The sequence below is a fragment of the Camelus bactrianus genome, chromosome 26 (genome assembly GCF_048773025.1).
Source record: "Camelus bactrianus isolate YW-2024 breed Bactrian camel chromosome 26, ASM4877302v1, whole genome shotgun sequence".
Lineage (NCBI taxonomy): Eukaryota > Metazoa > Chordata > Mammalia > Artiodactyla > Camelidae > Camelus > Camelus bactrianus.
In genome coordinates, this window is record NC_133564.1 from 36,057,941 (window position 1) to 36,075,948 (window position 18,008).

General features: G+C 46.2%; 1 protein-coding gene across 44 annotated transcripts in view; it reads right to left on the reverse strand.

Moving 5' to 3' along the window:
* Positions 1-18,008, reverse strand: part of LOC141575166 (uncharacterized) — a 135,599-nt gene that overhangs the window by 93,021 nt on the left and 24,570 nt on the right. For 33 of the 44 annotated variants that reach the window (XR_012502547.1, XM_074353827.1, XM_074353822.1 and 30 more), the window contains one exon: positions 17,273-17,992. The gene's annotated coding sequence lies outside the window, so the exon portion shown is untranslated. Of the gene's footprint in view, positions 1-4,162; positions 4,248-6,234; positions 6,383-11,395; positions 13,162-13,346; positions 13,363-13,768; positions 16,517-17,272; positions 17,993-18,008 lie in introns of those variants that run through there. The other 11 variants (XM_074353818.1, XM_074353815.1, XM_074353832.1 and 8 more) reach the window with 8 other exon arrangements.

Genomic DNA, 18,008 nt, shown 5'->3' on the forward strand with positions numbered 1-18,008 from the left:
GGACATTGTGCTATTCTGAAGCACTAAGCAAAGGAATCAAAGCAAAAAAATAATTGTTAAGTCTTTTACAAACAGGAAAATTAAGACTGTATGAAGGTGCAACAGCGCCTCCTATGGCTAAAAAGACCTTCCAGGTTGCCGGGAAAGATGCAACACAAAAATTGCCTGTTGAATCAGAAACAAGAATCAGATAACTAAAAGCTTATGTAGCACATACTGCAGTTTGCTTCGGGGAAGGGAGGGGTATTCAGTATTTAATCTGACATTGCTAATACTCTTGAATATAAACAAAAGACACAGGCTCATGGAAACTCATCCTAGAAGAGGAAATAATCCAGTCCAGCCACTTCATTTTACAGGAGGGGAGACTGAGATCTGGGATCTGTCCTTCCGGCAATCAGCAGCAAAGCTCTCTCTCTTAGGCCTCATGTCATGCACTGTAGCAAAAACCAACAGATCTGTACTAGACCTCTATTCATAAAAGTCACGTGTGTATTTTTCCAACAGTAGGTAATCTAAGTATCTTGCAAAATACTTCTCAAAGAGCCAGGAAATCATACAGGTGTATTGAAATACAAAAACATTTATTTGCACATTAAAACAGCATGAGCTTTATTCTATTAAAAAAAGTGACATGTCAAATCAATGTTTTGATATTTTAAAACCTATTAAGCATGCAGAAAAATAAATCAAAATTTCTTTAATCACAAAAGAAAGAAGCTTATTCCCTTAAAATGTTCAATGTGGATTTTTCTACACTTAATAGTTCTGGTCAGATTTCTACGAATTTAAATGTCTGAGTGGATGGTTACACGGCAACATGAATTCTGAGTTGTAACAACACATTCTGTGTAAGTAATCTTCAAGGCCGTCTGCTTAAGGTGATTTAACTAGTCCCTGTCTCACTAGAATGATACAGATTTCATTAAACCTTCATACTGCACACACACACAAAACACTGAATACTTGTTACTTTAAGCCATATTCATATATTCATATATATGCATATTGAATATGCATCAGAAACAAGCCACCCTCTTTAGTATTCAGAGTTAATCCTTCTAAACTATCTGTCCTTGTGACAGCATATTTTTACTAAGCAGCTCTTGGGTGCTTCGTATACAAGGCGTCTACATCTCACAGTCAAACAAGGTAAACGGCATCACTCAAATTTCACAAATGAGGAAATGTACTTAAGCCATGAAAACAACTTACATATTCATCATCAGGAAAGAAAAGAGTAAAGATTTTACTTACAATATTCACTGACAAAACTTTCCTCCATACTAAGACTACATAGAACCAATTCAGTCTTTGTAAATTTTTCTGTCAATAAGCACCACTAGAGAAAAACAAGCAACATCATTAGCAATGGTTGGACTTTCAAAGCCCACTCCTATTTTACACTATAATCATTTTTAATGTTTTGTTTTAGTGTTTATAGGGCACTAAAATAAAAAAAAATAAACTTTTTAATTCATTGCCTGAGAATGCAACATTTGTGAAAACGTACAATTTCAATTTATGCCACTCTGTCTCACATTCTCACTGGTGTCTCTCCTTTGAAGGCTTCATCAAACTGAGACCACTAAAATCGTTCATTTATGGACTCACAGGAGTTCGGGAAACCACTCAACACGGGGCTGATCAGAGGAGCCATTGAGAAAGCATCCTGTGCAGCCTGGGTTCCAGCCCTGAGTCTGCCAGCGCCAGCTGTGTGAGATTTTGGACAAGCTGCCCCATATCTCAATCCCTCAGCTGCAAAAAAGGAGACACTGATACCTACCCTTAAACACCTGCTATGAGGTAAAACATGAGGAAAGCATTTTAGCCTTAGGGAGGTGTCCACTCAGAGCAAGCTTGGTCATTATGATGATGAGGATTACTTTTAATAAGTTAAGGCAGACAAAAAATTAGAAATCACCATAAAGGAGAAACATTTTATGTCAATGAGCATTTCCTTTTGAATGGATTGCAGAAAGTTTTATAGAATTTTTTCATAAACCAAATTTTGTCCACTAATTATAGATTTACAGGTTCATGGACATGTCTCCAGAAAAAGAATTAGAGGCCTCTAACCTCTGAATACTAAGAAAGAAAAGTTTAAAAAAAATCAGGGTGGAGATTATACCTCACTTGAGAGAGTATGTGCTCAGCATGCATGAGAACCTCAGTTCAGACACCAGTAACTCCATTTAAAGACTTTTTTTTCAAGAAATGGAGAATTAAATAAAAAAGATGGAGGAATGCAGAATTTTTTTAGAAACTCAAATCAGATTAAAGATGGGGGAAAAATATCCATTTCTCATAGGAAATCTTGAGAACTATGTAAACCGGATCTGAGTTGTCTAATCTTTTAACATTATTCATGAATTCCTATTACCAAGTCTTAAAACTGCCTGATAACCCACAGTGGTGATACTGATCATAACAGCTGCCAACACGGATCGAGCTCCGGCTAGGACTGCTCTGTTCGGCCATCTCGGCCCCTGAGGCCTCACCAGGCTGAGAGCACTAAATTTTGTCATTCATGAGCATTTCATGTAAGTCCTCCCTTTGTGCTCCTCACTCTCCCCTCACCAGCCCCTCTGAGGGAAGCACTGTTATCATCTTCCCCACCCGCAGGTAAGGCCACTGAGGCACAGAGACTAAACCTGCTCCAGGACACATCGGCATTAAAGGACGTCTATATTTCTGCTGTATTACAATTGACAGAGGAATCTGAGATATCAATTCAAGGGAGACTGTTAAATAATCAAGTCTGTCAGGTCTTCACCTCAAAGAGCAGATACTATAGATTCCTGATGTAGGATGAGGCTGCCGCCACAAACTGACTCAGCTTGAAATTAATATCCAAGATGAAGCAGCGGATACACGTAAATATTCACGATTGTCAACTCCGCTCACGGGTCTGGGCCCTTCACTGCCTGAACGGGGGTGAATCCCCCACCCCTGTCAGAGATGGAAGCACGGCTCTTCCCAGTGTCACCCAGGCTTCACGGGCGGTTTCCCCCCACAGGCTCTCCTAAACGATTAAAAATCTCTCAAGATTTTTACACCATGCAAAACTGAAAGACATTTCTGCAGATGGAGCACATTCTCAGGCTTAAAAATTTTTTGCTTACACTCAGCAAGGGGTAAAATAACACATGACTCTGCAAAGTCTCTGAGCCTCACCACTCACAGGAGTAGAATGGCCTCAGCACAAGATGACTCTTCACGGATGAGAACAAAATAAAGCCGCCCCCAACCACAGGCACTCCCAGAGACAGCGCTCAGCAGTCTTCTGCACACTCACGTTTGTGCAGCCCTCACCACCATCTATTTCCAGAACACTTCATCACCCCAGAAGAACACCCCTGCCACAAGCAGACACACCCCAACCCCTCTCCACCCAGCCCCTTGCAACGATCACCTGCTCTCTGCCTCTGCATGTGCCTATTCTGAGCATTTCAGATCACTCAAGTCAACAATATGTGGCCGTTTGTGTCTGCTTCCTTTCACTTAACGTGCTGTTATCAAGGCTCGTCCATGTTGAAGTGGTATGAGCATTTCTCTCTTTTTTTTTTTTTGAAAGTGTTAAAGTTTATTAGAAGTTGGTAAGTACTATCAAAAAGAGTAGAGAGGAGCATAAGTGATTGGGTTTCAAAGGGAAAAGGGCGGGTTGAGCAGTCAGGGTGGACTTCCCAGAGCAGGTGGCCTTTTTCATATTCCCCTTTATTTATTTTTTCTTTTTTATTCACTCTTACGTCTGAATAATGTTCCACTTCATGGAGATACTACATTCTGTTCATCCATTCAGCAGCTATGTATGGACGAGGTCCAGAAGAATGAGTGTAAGAGGTGACTAGGCAGGGATGGCATTTAAGCAAAGGGCAAGATGTGCTTTCAAAAAAAAAAGAAAAACCAACAGAGGCACAAGGAAATTCAGCGCGTTTCTGAGAAAGTGCATGCTTGCTTCAGCATGACTGCCGTGCAGGGCTGGGGGGGTGGGGAGTGACAGTAGACACAATGAGGGAGTAACCTGAGAATATTCCCCATGCAAGCAGCTCAGCCAATTCTCCTCCTTCATCCTGTATTTTAGAGCCATTTTTGATAGGTTTTCTATTTCAAGTAACAGTACTTAGTTACACATCTGATCATCTGCATCAGATCACCTTACCTCCAAGTCACAGAAAGTCATTCACTGACTGGAGCAGCTCCAAGACATAACGGTGATGGACCAAGGAGTCATGAAGCATCTCGGCCTGCAGGCACAAACCCCCACATGTTCCATGGTGATGTCCGGAAAGTAAAATGCATGGAAATATCTCACTGCTTGTGCACGATATCTGCCCCCATATTGCCCCAAAATCATGCTGGCAAAGCAATACTGAGCCCTCTCACTACAAAAAAATAAATAAATAAAAGACAGAGAGAGAGAGAACAGAAAAGAAAAGAATAAAGCTAAGAAGGCATATTTAGGGTATTCCATTGAAAACCAACAAGCATCACTGCCAGTATCTCAGCTGGAATTGTCCTGTCTTCAAAAACCACTGCACAGTTACATTGCAAACGTGATAGACATATATGAATTCCACTTAGATGATATTACAGTAGGATTTTTCTTTTCAAAATTTCCAGTTGCAAAATTAACACAAGAGAGTTTATGTTTCAGCTTTAAAAAAATCAATTACCTTCCACTTTCTTAATTTTGAACCTATTATTATTTTATAAAGGGTGCTATGCTGCAAATTATAAATCAACTGTTTGGCTTCTGCCAACAAGAACTTTATGACTTCACTATTTCAGAGCAAGATTTAATGAAGCTTTGAAAAGTGGGGCCTGGGGCGCTCACTAACAGCTCTTTAAATACTGACAAGGATGTGCTATTTAAGTAATGCAAAGGTTCTAACTGTACATTAACTCAGAAACCAAAGAAACTACACCAAAGCCTTATTTATCATTTTTAAATTTTGCTATTCTTTTGAATATTAAATTTCTTAAATGATAAGATTTTTTTTTGAGAAAGACAGCAGCTGTATTAAATTTCCTCTCACCAAGAAAGCAATCTTTATCAAGAATAAATACCCCTATGGAAATCCAAAAGATGGGACGTTTCTAGCTAAGTGAACATGCAGATCTCAACACAAGCCTAAATCCTATCAGATCTCACCCGAACGAGCTCAACAAAGTCCTGGACTACCCTGAAACTTAGCTCTTCTGTTCCAAATGTTGGCTGAGCTAAGATCATCACACAAGGCAGGGAAGAAGAGAAAAATCCACCTGGCTGCATCCGTTTTCTTCCAGCCACAAGGTGCCGTTAGGGGGTCCCCATTAATAAGCCCACCACATGAGGAAATCCGGCATCCACACTGCCCCTGCCGTCCCCAAGTAGCCCCGACGCCCCTCTCCCACTGGTGGCCCCCCAGCCTGTCAATGGTCTTCTAATGACCCTCCCAGTTGCTGGCAATCTCCCCCTCTTCCCCGCTTCACACACACACACACACACACACAGCCAGGACAGCCTTCCCAAAGCACAAATTTGATTACATCACCCCCACTTCAAACCCTTCAGAGGCTCCCTGGTAGAGTTCTAGCCCCACCCCCGACCCTGCTCGCCCAGCTTCAACACAGTACCCAGGTCTCCAATGACTTCAGGTGCCCCCGACCTGCTGCTACTTCCCACTTGCCTCCAGGCTCATTTTGACAGTTTGTCAAGGAAGCCTTCCTTCCCTCGAACCTCTGCACTTTGGGTTAGGTGCCCCTGCTGTGTTCCTAGAACATTCTACGCTAAGAAAACTTCGGAAACTGCTAAGCTCTCAAGAAGCAATACATTTTGTTTACTACTGTGAGTCCACCCTCTCTCCCCTGGACACTCAGAATTGCATGTGTTATGAATAAATGAATGAAGGGGTGGGTCTCAAAGGGACGGGCAGAGCTGCTCTCGCCCACCCCGACCCCTTCTTTCTGGAGAACATCAGAAACAAAACCAGGAGTACCTCTCCTGAGGGTCACTTTCTGCTGACACACTTCACTGCCTCTTCTGTGTCAGTTCTAGTAAAAAACCAAGCTCCTCCAAAACCCTCCATCCCTAGGCCCACTCCAGGGTCCTCCCAAGCAGGGGCACCCTCCACCCTGGACCACACAGTGCACTCTCCCCGAGTCCCCACCCCACAAGCCTCCAGGCCTCTACCCGGGCTGCTCCTGCCACCTGAGTTACCCTCTTGATTCCTTCTCATTGCTGACTCTTACTCTGTCCTCATAACTGAATGTAGAGCCCATTTCTTCAAGGAAGCCCTCTCCGATGATGTCCTTTAGCTCTTGGCTGGGCTCCCTCTACAGCAGGACTGCTTGGCGACCAACTGGTGTTTGTCCACCTGCTCCTCGGAGACCATGACCTCTTGGATGCCATGTGGGAAAAAGGAGTGAGACATCAAGAGGGGTGGGAAGAGCAAAAAGCAAAATCACAGCCCAAGTCCCAGATTCAAGGATTCTGTCTCAGAAGAAAAGAATAAAATGTTTCATACGTATGTCATTTGGCTATGAGTTTTGTGGCTCATGGAAAGCAAGAGGTTGGTGTTCTAGTCTAAAATCCAAGTTACATGCAAAGAAATGTACATATTCATATCCAAAGGAAACCAGAGCTGCTCAACAACAGTTTGCAGTTAAAATCAAAGGAATTTTGATAAAGGCAATCTCTCTCTCTCTCTCTTTTTTTTTTTTTTTGTATCATATAGTTGTAGAAGTAATTGTATAACTAAGTGATGGCTACAGCCTATGATTCTGCACTGGAGTGTTTGGGGCTGAGGAAGCCCAGATTACATGCACTGTGTAAATACAATCACACCAACACACTGACAGGCGCCCTAGTGGCTGAGCTGAAGTTCCAAAGCAGACAACCTTACGTTGCAAGAGAGCTCTCATTAGAAAGTAAGGAATGCAATATTCTGTATTCAATTACATACGTTATATGGGCCATTAAGCGATAGTGCATCTTGTCTAATGAAACCCCAAAATAAATTGTTAACGTCGATTTTCTCCATTTGACCCTTCTTTGCTAAATTTGGATATCAAACCCTCACTAAATATGGTAAGCTCAGATCTACGCTGCAGCAGGTTACATCCCGTGGAAGAAAGCCTATCAAGGGAGAACTGGAGAGTTTCCCTTCAGAAGCTGCTAAGTCTGGTTTTGCACCTGTAATTCATTTGCAACCACGTCAGCGTCAAAGGAGTAAGACCTTACCTCTGTGGGGCGAAAATCACTGCGGTGCTTCTGAACCATTAAAGAACACTGAGCTTTGTGAAACACTCCTGAGGCACTTAAATCGTACTTTTTGTGAAAGGCTCCAAAACTGACCCAATTCACCAATCCAGGTACAACAGGGAAGTACCGGAATTAGTAGTTAGAACATGCCCTTGAAGTCTGACAAGGCCCTGCTTGAATCCTGCTACAGCATTGACTAGCCGCTAAACGGACCAATCCCTTAACCCCTCTGAGAAGGCTTCCCAATCTGCAAAAGGGGGCTGCCACCGCCCACCTGGGAGACATGGATGTGAATGCAACACGCAAGTAGTGCGGCCGACTGGTACCTGACACGAGGCCTGGCTAGTTTCCCTCCGCTGCCCTTCTCCCCCTTTAAATTTGCATTGTTCCCCCTGGTAAGGGTCAAGCCCCCGGACTTGACTGCCCGATTCTTCTGTGTATCCCCGGATACATGCCTTACCTTTAGGAGGCCAGAAAAAGAACTATCTCCTCCAACGTCACTATCAATGTTCTTAAGAGTCTGGGTTTTTTTAACTCTACTTTGCAGGGAGACTATTCCAGAACTGTCCAACCACCATTTTCCACTTTGGCTCCTCTCCCAGCGCCCGTCCCTTCTCACCTCAAATCTTCTGTCTGCTGGCCTTTTGTTCGTGGGAAAGAGAGTCCGCTAGGGTGGAGACTCCCTAGGAATCTGTCCCTCCCTCACAGGTGAGTGTGACTACCTTCTCCCCACTCCCCACTCCGACTCCAGCTTCCGAGGAGATTCCCCTCCCGGACCCTGCAGCCTCTGCATCATCCCAAGGCGCGCACGCGTGGCCAAAACCCTCCCTTCAGATTTCTTCCTGGGTGGCCCTGCCCACCCCCAGGACCCTTAAGTATAAATGCCATTGCTCTGAAATTCCCAAACGCCACTGACTGACACACCAAAGCTGCATGGTCTGGGCTTTCCTCCAACCCAGGCACAGCCCTGCGCCGCCTAAGCCTCAGTCTGCACCTCTCGAGATGAGCTCATCCACCTGCACGGCTGTGAACACCAGCTAAGAATGACGACTCCCAACGTGTATCTGTGGTCCGGCTCCTTCACCTGAGCCCCAGGGCCATAGACCCGAGTGCCTCTTTGAAGTCCTAACTTGGATGAAAAATGGAATCTTAAAAATGACTCATGTCCACCATTTACTTTAGAGTTCGATTCCTGGCAGGTACCTCCCAGGCTCCCGATTTTAGTAACAGACCCAGAACCCACCTAGGTGTTTGAGGTCACATTAAATTTCCCCTGTTCCTCCCCCCGGCCCTGCCCTGGAATCAGTCCTGTCATTTCTATCGCTAAGCCAGTCTCAAGTCTGGTTCTGCAAGGACCACGGATGGAACCCCACAAGCTCATAGCAAGGTACAGTGCTTCACAGTCCTCCGAAGAGAGCTCCCTGGAGGGGGAGGCATCCCCTGCCGCTGGTCACCTCAGAAGGCACTGGATTCTCACAAAGGAGGCCCAGGAGAAGGGACTCAAGGTTCTCCTGTGGTCTGAACTTTGAAGGTCCCGAGGTTTGGGGCAGTTCCGAATTAGCAGACACACCTGCCAGTGAGCAGATGAGGATGGGGGAACCCAGGCAAGGCTGTTCTCACTCCGACCCCTGGGCTATCGGGAGCCACGGGAAAGGCCTGTGTCCAAGGCACAGCCCAGCCTTCACAGATCCCAGCCTGCATTTTCCAACCCAGATAGCCTAGACCCCTACTTGCTACTCTTACTTCTGTTCTGTTCCCCCCCAGAATGTAATGGACTCTTTCAGAATGTCTGGCATGTCTCAAGCGAGACCAAGTCAGTGAAGGATGAAGTGTCCACAATTTGACCAGGGCATGAAAGGAGAAACAAGGTCTCATGGCCAGCATGACGGTGGTGGCCAAACCCTTTCCCCGGGTGAGATGAACCAGGGTGTGGGTGAGAATGCAAGGTCACTTCACAGCTGACTGGGGTGTTGGAGACTCACTACCGCAAACTAACGACACGGCCGTCAGTGGTGGACGTCAGCTGCAACAGACACGGAGTCAGCTATTTACTACCAACATGGGTTAATAGTAAAGGCTGGTACAGGGAGGCCTGCATGGCTGCTGAGGCAAACCACAGACCCGGCTCTGAATGCCCACTGGCTGGAGCAGAGAGGAAGCTACGGTCCCCTTTAGCGGTCCCTGTGTCCACCAGATCCAAGTGAGCCAGCTACTTAGGAGAAGGCCATGTTGTTCTGATACTCAGAAAAACCAGCCTCGTAAAGGGAAAATAAGAGTGGCATGGAGTTTAGACCTGCCCCTGCCTCTCTATGAAGGCAAAGTATAGTAAATGGCACGGGGAAGTTGAATGCAAAAACAAAAAACAAAAAACATAAAACCGGTGACTGCTTCCTCCAACAGCATCCCCTGCAGCTGCTCATCTCCGAGCCTGCCACTTTCTCACCAGTGACCACCGGCCAGGAAGCTCCGTCACGCACGTCACACAGCGACAGCCCGGAACCGCGTGCTAAGCACGTTTGTGTGAAAGTCAGAATAAAGGAAGATGCTGCAGATTTTGACTTTCAAAGTTTAAATACTCCATGAAAAAATCCCTCAGTAGCCGCCTAATTCAATTCGCATCTCGCTTCTTCAAAACAATCAAACAAATTTAGTAAGGACGCATTTGTCACCAAATATAAGGAGGACCAAACTGGTTCCTCAAAGCAAAGATTTTAACAGGTATCAAACACCAGTGGGTGATGTGCTAACAAAGCAAAAATTCCAAAAATCTAGAAAATAAAAAGATGACTAGGATAATATATGGATCAAGGCAACTGTTAAGGTTTTTGCTTTTTAAAGCGATGGGGACAGCACGGAGGACAATCTGGCTATTTCCAATGCAGGGTGTGCGCAGTCCACTTTTCAGACGCAACAACATGCTCACAGGGCAGTACAAGATAGAAAGGGAAATAGGAAAAGGAAAAGAGGAACAGCGAAAATTAGAAACACATGAGAACAAAAATAACTGACAGCAATTACAAGAATTTACGTGAGTTTGGTGAAGACAGGGACGAGGGGACGGTGAGACCCACCCTCACCTATTGTTCCAGGGAAGGCAGGGGCCTAAGGCGAGGAGCGCTGCCGGGGGACCCCAACGTGGTCAGCGCCCCAAACCTAAACTTCACCTAGATGCATGTAGACAGCTTTTGAGCTACAAAATGTGGTCACATTTCAAGCTGGACAATTTTACTCACTCCCACCAAGAGTAACAGGAGAGAATTAGGCTCTGTTCCTGCACGAAAGCATTGTTTAAAAAAGTAATGACTGTGGAATAGTAAAAGCAACAATGGAGTAAAAGTGACTGGAGGAGAGCGTACTTGACCCGAGCTCACTGGCCGCGTTATCTCACTGACGTTCAGATGCTGGCTGAGCCCTTACGGTACCAAAACAGACAGACCCACCAGGAGGGAGGTTTAATGCGCTGCTGTATTTTGATGCCGAGAGCCATGCCTGGTACACGAGGTTCTGGGTAAACAATGGTGACTGTGTCAACCACTATGGGCTAAGCACACAACCAGCTACTCCGCCAAATCCCAAGGACACACTTCAAAAGGCAATGACAAGCTGGCATACTCTGGTGGGTCTGCAGACTCAGAGCAAAGCAGTTGCTGAGCAAACATGTCACCAGTGCCTCCTGTGACAAAAGAGGAGGCACTGGCCAGGGGGCTGAGGCAGGGCTCCAGGCTTCCACTGCTCACCCACCATTCTGTGCAGGGGTAGATGGTGGTCCCTGCTTACGTTGCACCGATGCACCTACATTGACTGACACCTGGGGACTGAGCAGGAGGTGACAGGTGACGGGAATGGAGCCAGCCTGGGAGTGGCACGGTGCTGGCAACTGTGCTCTCAGCTTTGCCCAGACCACTACATCTGCCAACTCATCTACAAGAAGCAGAAGGGGAGAAAGCCGTGTAGATCACAGGGCCCTGCGAGGACAAGTACAGGTCATCGCCACGACATGCCTCGCCCCTTCCTTAAGCCACAGAGGTATGTCCAGGGAGGAAGTGAAAATTCATCCAGAGCCCGCCAGGCACCACAAGCAGGTGGGACTCGGGTCCCCTGTGCCTGTCACTCACAGGACTGGTCTGGACTATGTTTTTATCAATTCTCTGGCATCTTCTCCTCCAACTTACCAAAAACCAGAAAGTAGAATCTGATTTTAGACTCACAGATAATCGCAGAACACCTCCTCCACAATGGGCCCGGCAGCACGTGCCAGGTCCTCCGACCGTCACCTGTGGGACCGCCATGAGCCCTCTCCAGAGTCAAGGCCCGAGGCCGTAGGCCGGGGGGACACAGATTCTCACAATCTCCCCAGCAAAGGGGGACCACCTCCCGGCAAAGGCATTTCACCCTCTTTGCCCAAGGGACATCTCGATAGATACACAGGGAAACAGAGCAGAAGATGGGGGGGTAGGCAGCCCAGAAGAGCTCGTCTGAACTTCCAAGGCAAAGTGGGTCCGTTGACTTAATCACAGGGATAAAGTGAGGACGAATCTTTCCCTGCTGTGCCCCATACTCCGTGACACGCCTTTCCCTGCGTAAGGAGCTCATTTGGAAGCCCCTGGCAGTGTTTCTGTTGTCCTTAATTGGCATGGTGGTTGTCAGGCAGGGAGAGAGGGCCTGAGCCGTGCAGGTGCTGGACCTGGGAAGCAGGAGACACTGGCTCCACCCCCAGCTCAACCAGCGCCTCATTCTGCACCTCAGGATTCAGCGTGACATCTATAAGCAAAGGAATTAGACTGTCCCAGGAGAGGCTGTCCAACAGGAATGAAATGTGAGCCATGTAAAGAAAGTTTCCCAGTTGCCACATTTAAAGAGGTAACCCCCCCAAAAAAAACCCTAGAAACTGATTTTAAGAACATATCTTACTTATTCTACAGTATGTAAAATACTATCATTTTGACATGTAATCAATAAAGAAAGTAACAAGATAGTTTACATTCTTTTTACTAGACAAGTCTCAGCGTCTGATGTGCATTTGACCTAGAGCACATCTCAGCTCAGAGCAGCCTCCTCCCCAGCTCTCCTAGCATCAGTGGCTTTGGCTACTCTATTGGACAGCAACTCCAGGGGTCACACCAGGGGAATTGGCTGAAAAGCGGGAGTAAGTGTCCATAATAACCCTAAAAGAATCTCTCTGAAACAAAGGCGGATTCACTTTTAAACGTCTGAAAACCGGCGGGTTGCTCCTCCCTCACGCCTTGGCTACAAGACAGCCCTCCTCCTTGCTGATCCCTTTCTGGATGTAGGGAAGCAACCCTTCATATAGCCAGGGTGGCCGGGCATCCAGGTAGACTTTCCTGCTCTCTGTGTCCAGTCCCACGAAGTCCTCCTTCTCAAACAGGATGTAGAGCAGGAGGATCTTGTCCCCAGACTTGTCGGAAGAACTGTCCAGCCACTTGGACTTGATCATGATGAAGAGAGACTCAGTGAAGTCCTCGATCCTCTTCTCCATCACCCTGCATTCCTCGTAAATTGAAGGCTACGTCGGTGCGCGGCTGCTCGGCCACCTCCCCATGCAGCACAAAGACAAAGAGCCGAGAGTCATAAAGCGTGGTGCCATACACCTCTTCTGCACGTGGAGCTTCTCGAAGGTCTTGGCCAAGAGGCAGTCGGTAATGGTGACAAGGCCCACGACCTTGCGGTGGGTCTGGAAGTCGCTCCACCCATTCTCGGGCGCATAGTGTTGACTGTAGTGGATACAGGGTGCCCACTGCCAGCCGCACGGGCTGATCTGCCTCACCAAGGAGATTCGCTTATAGATGCACAACAAATTCTGCTCTGAGATGATCCCCACGGGTTGGACCACCACGGGGAGAGTCTGGTGGTCCTCAGCACACTGCACGTAGTCAGGGATGTTCATGTTGCAGGCCCTGACGAGAGGGAAGAGGAGACCGAGGTACATACTGTGCTGCGGGCTGCGGGCCTCACTGGGTTGCGGTGACCTTGTGTGTACCATTCAGAAGGCAGGGGAAGCCCAAGCAAAGCCGGGGGTACAGTTTGTCCTCAGCGTCTGCACATGGCTACCGCAGCTCGGATCACATTACGCAGCTTTTGGTCTAGGCTTCCACCCTCTGCAGAAAAGGGTCATTTCTTGTTTTCTGTTTCCAAGCACCTAGCCATGCCCTGATGCAAAGTCAGTGCTCAAAACTGCTGAATAAAAGAATGAATAAAGGAACTGCTTCCACACCCCTCAGCAGGATATAATGCAAAGAAACACAGTAGGATCAAAAGTCCTGGATTTCAGCTCCAATTTATTTGAACTCTTTAGCTGCAGAATACTTGATAAGAAAACTTGCTTTGGGGAGGAGAGTACAGTTCAGTGGTAGAGCACATGCTTAGCATGTATGAGGTCCTGGGTTGAGTCCTCAGTACCTCATTTTAAAAAAAATGAAACAAATAAATTAACCTATTTACCCCCCTCAAAAAATATTTTTTGAATTCCAAATTCAAGAAAAAATAAACACCTTGCAATTGACACAACGTTGTAAACATGAGTATATTTCAATTAAAAAAAAAATCCTTGCCTTACAAGAATATATCTGGATTATGGAAGTTTACAAGTGTAAAATACGTAGGGTACCACCTGCATAAGAAGAAGGATCTGTACAAATTTACTACCCCTCATTTATGAGCTATATTTCCTTTGGGGGGTATATAACCTCTCAGAGCTAATTTTCTCAGATTAAAAAAAAGAAGGAAACATTACCGGATTCTCCATACTGCTGAAGAATCAGATAAACCTATGATAGCATCTGACCCACAGAGTTTACTCAATAAATGCTTGCTGAATGAATGAATAAACAAGCAAAGTGAATGCTGCTCCCTGCCACAGAGCATCATGATGGTACTGCCTGGAAATCCCAAGCCCACGTTTCACCTGACTCTACACTAACCATGGGTGACCACACAGGCAGGTGACCTGTGTGCTCCTCTTAACCCCAGTTTAATCATGAATAGAAATGAGGGCAATAACACAAACCTCAAAGGGTTAGTGAGTCATTACTGAATTGTATCCCAACTATGCAAGATGGAACCTTTAAAGAAACTTGGGCAAAAATTCCGTAGGCCCTCTCCATATTATCTCTTACAACTACATGGGAATCTACAATATATCTCAAAATAAAAAGTCTAATTTGTTAAAGAGGCTATTGAGGTTAAATGAGCTCACTGTCTCAAATAAGGAACACACAGTACAAATAGGTCAATGCCCAGCCCATGAGATACACTCAGTAAACATTCCCACTGAGCCCAGTGGTCCCTCCAACTTCAGAGCACGATGATGTGTCCTCATGGCCAGAGGCCCCTGCACCTGAAACTAACAAAGCTAATGGTCCCCACTTTCAAGAGCCCCTGCCACCGCCGTAGGTCTAATTTTGTACTTGTAATTTTTTTTCTTTTTATTAAATAGAAAAACGTAATTGCATAGCCTTCAGGTCACCAAAAGCTGACTACAGAGATCATGATGGCAGCCCTTCTTCGTGAAACAATAAAATGAAAAGCCATTTCCACAAGATCTCTGTGTAAATCTACTAGGGAACTTCATCCTGGACTGAGAGGAAGAGGACTGGGGAGGAGGGGGCAATCTGCGGCACACAGACCCATGGGCCACCTGTCCCACGATGGACTTTAGACCCAACACTCACCCTCAAGGAACTTCAAAATAGACACAGACAGAGTGCTGTGGACAAGATTTTTTTTCTTTTTAAAGAAATCCCTGATTCTCTCGCAGGTTTTGTTTCTACCGAGAAATAAATGTCTTATGTGTATAATGTTTCACAAAAGACTTAAACTATTATCACCCCAACTTGACGCATTAAGAAACTGAGGGAGAGAGGTTTATCACGTTGTGCAAGATTAGAGAGAGGCAAAAAAAAAAAAATTAGAGAGAGGCCACGTCGGACACTGTATATAAACCCAAGCCCCTGTTCCAGTGCTCACACTAGAAAGTGGGATATACTGCCCCTTTACTGCCCTCTCCCTGCAATAAATGTCTGAAGAGTCTTTTCTGTGCCACCTGGAATCACAATCACTTCAATTTTCCACAAAGAGCTATGTCACTCCTTGGAGGATGTGTCAAAATCTACATGTTGAATGGGAGTAGAGATTTGTATTTTCTGTTTCTCAAAGGAAACATGGCTTAAAAGAAACTGAAAAGCACTTTTCTAGTCTAAGTCTTCATTGTGTAGAGAAGGAAACGGAGGCTCAGAAGAGATGAGGAAAGGGCCTTATTAACAAATATTGCCTCAGCGCAGCACCAAGCCAGCCTTGGGCACTTCTGGGGGAGGATCTGGAAGGCCCAGGAGAATGACTCTTAGAAAACGGAAAGAGAAGAAGCATACAAGGCCCCGTCTCTACACCACTATAACATGAAGTTCCACCAAATTACCCAGTATGGGTGCAGCCAACATTAAGGTGGGCTAAACAGGTTAAATAAGCCTGGAAGTTTCAACCATAGTGGAAATTCCAACATTTACTATGTTTTTTTCCCAGTTCAAGCATCAGCTCAGTGGGCACTCTGTACCAGGCACTACACGAGGCCTGGAGTTCTCCCAAATACACAACTCTTATATCACGTGTGCAAAACACACACATTCCCACCAGAAGGAAAATGCCCACAGATAAGGTGGAATTACTGAAACTGAAAGCAGCCAACCAGCATATATTACTAGCAAAAACGGTGCTGCTAGAAATAGACTCATGGACATAGAAAGCAAACTGTGGTTAGCAGGCAGGAAAAGGGGGATTAACAGATACACATTAATAAAAATAAAATAAATGACAAGGACCTACTATATAGCACAGGGAACTATATTCAATTTCTTGTAATGAGTTGTACTAAAAATAATCTAAAACATATGTAGATACATATGCATATGTTTATAACTGAATCTCTGCTGTACATCTGAAACTAACATTCTAAATTGACTACACTTCAATAAAAAATAATTTTAAAAAATAAGTAAAAATAAAAGCAACGCCATTTAGAAAAAATAAAAGAATACTCTGATCCCCTTAGCTGTACGTGCTGGAGAATTCTGGTTACAAACACCAAGTCCACTGGGTCACTCCAGCACTGGCTGTCACTCTTTCTGACCATCAGAGAGTCACTTGGCTTCAGTGAGTTTATTTTCTCTTCTGTGAAAGGCTTCAGTTGCAACTAACGATGTATAGAATCTCATCATTCACAAACCCAACAATTAAAGAGGACTTCCCATGGGCCAGGCTCTGGAAATATGAAAATATAGGGTCCGAGATATATTCATGGGTAGAAGAAATTTATGCCATAAAGACATTAATTCTTCTTGCTTTGATAGACAGTTTCAATACAATTCTGTTTAGATTTCCTACCAGAGTTTTTATGGGTAACAAGATAATTTATGGTCAGGAACAACCAAGAAACTTCTTTAGAACCAGCACTGGGAAGGGGTGGATAGGTCATTCATTTCCACTGGTCTTTCTGAAGTGATGAAAACGTTCTGGAATATTAATTGTTGCACCACTGTGAATATGCTAAAGCTGCTGAATTGTAGCATTTAAGTGGGTGGACTTCATGGTGTGTGAACAATATCACAAAAAAGATGTTAAATGAAAAAATATTTCTTGACAATTATTTTTCCCTCTATACAACTAGTCTGTCCCACAATTTAAGAAGAACGAAAAAACCAAAACAAACCAAATTTTGCCAGGAGCTCTTTAGGACTGCAATGTCCCTGAGTCTCCAAAGCCTCTGGTGGTGCTGTTCCTGTTAACACACCCTAGCTGGGCTGGGCTAGTTAGGGACTGTAACTATCTTTTTAAGATCGAAGGTCACACGTTTCACCCTGGGAGAGGGAAGGATGGAGGATGTCACAGCCTCATGCCTTCAGCTCATTTTTAACTGAAACAAGCCTTGCTTTCAACACTGTAATCCCTCTCACTATAAAAACAGTGACATCATCAAGCATCGCCAACAAAACACGTGAAAGTGTTCAAGGTACTTACCTGGGGCAGAAACACTAAGGGAGGAGAAGGAAGCTCGCTCAGCACTGACGCTCCCTTTTCCCGACTCCACCAGGAGAAGCTGGGGTTCACAGCCGGAGGCTCTCAGCCCGGGGAGCAACGCCCACACCACTGAGCTGGTCCCAAGGGAGCGGGAAAGGGAGAGGAGGGCAGCCCCGTGGTCGCGGGGCAGGGAAAGCGGTGGTGGGGGACGCGGGCTGTATCCCCGCTCGGAGGCCAGCCCCAGCCCCAGCCGCCCGCCCCCGTCCGTGTCCGCAGAACCCGCCCGCCAGGGACATAGCCCGCCCAGGGGCGGGGACCGGCCGGCGGCCGAGGTGAGGCAGCCCGGGAGGAGAGTACTCGCAGGCGGGAGAGGGGAAGGGGACGCCAGCCGCGGACTGAGGGAAGCCCGGCTGGGGCGAGAGGCGGCAGGTGCACACCTGGCCCTGGAGAGCTGTGGCCGGGGCGCCGGGGCAGGAGCTAAAGTCCAACCGGGCGAAAGAGCTGAGAAGCCTTTGGGGCCAATCCCCGGCTCCTAGGTGCAGCTTCCAACCCTCGGTCCAGCTGGCACCAACTACACATGCGCAGGAGGGCCAGCGATCCTCTCTGGGTTCTGCGAGAGAAGGTGGGGAAGCGAGGGACGGAGAAGATGGGAGGAGGAGGGGAGAAGGGGAAAAGTGGAGGGAGAGAAATGGACAGGAGGAGCAGAGAGAAGGCAGGGATCTGGAGTGTGGAGGAG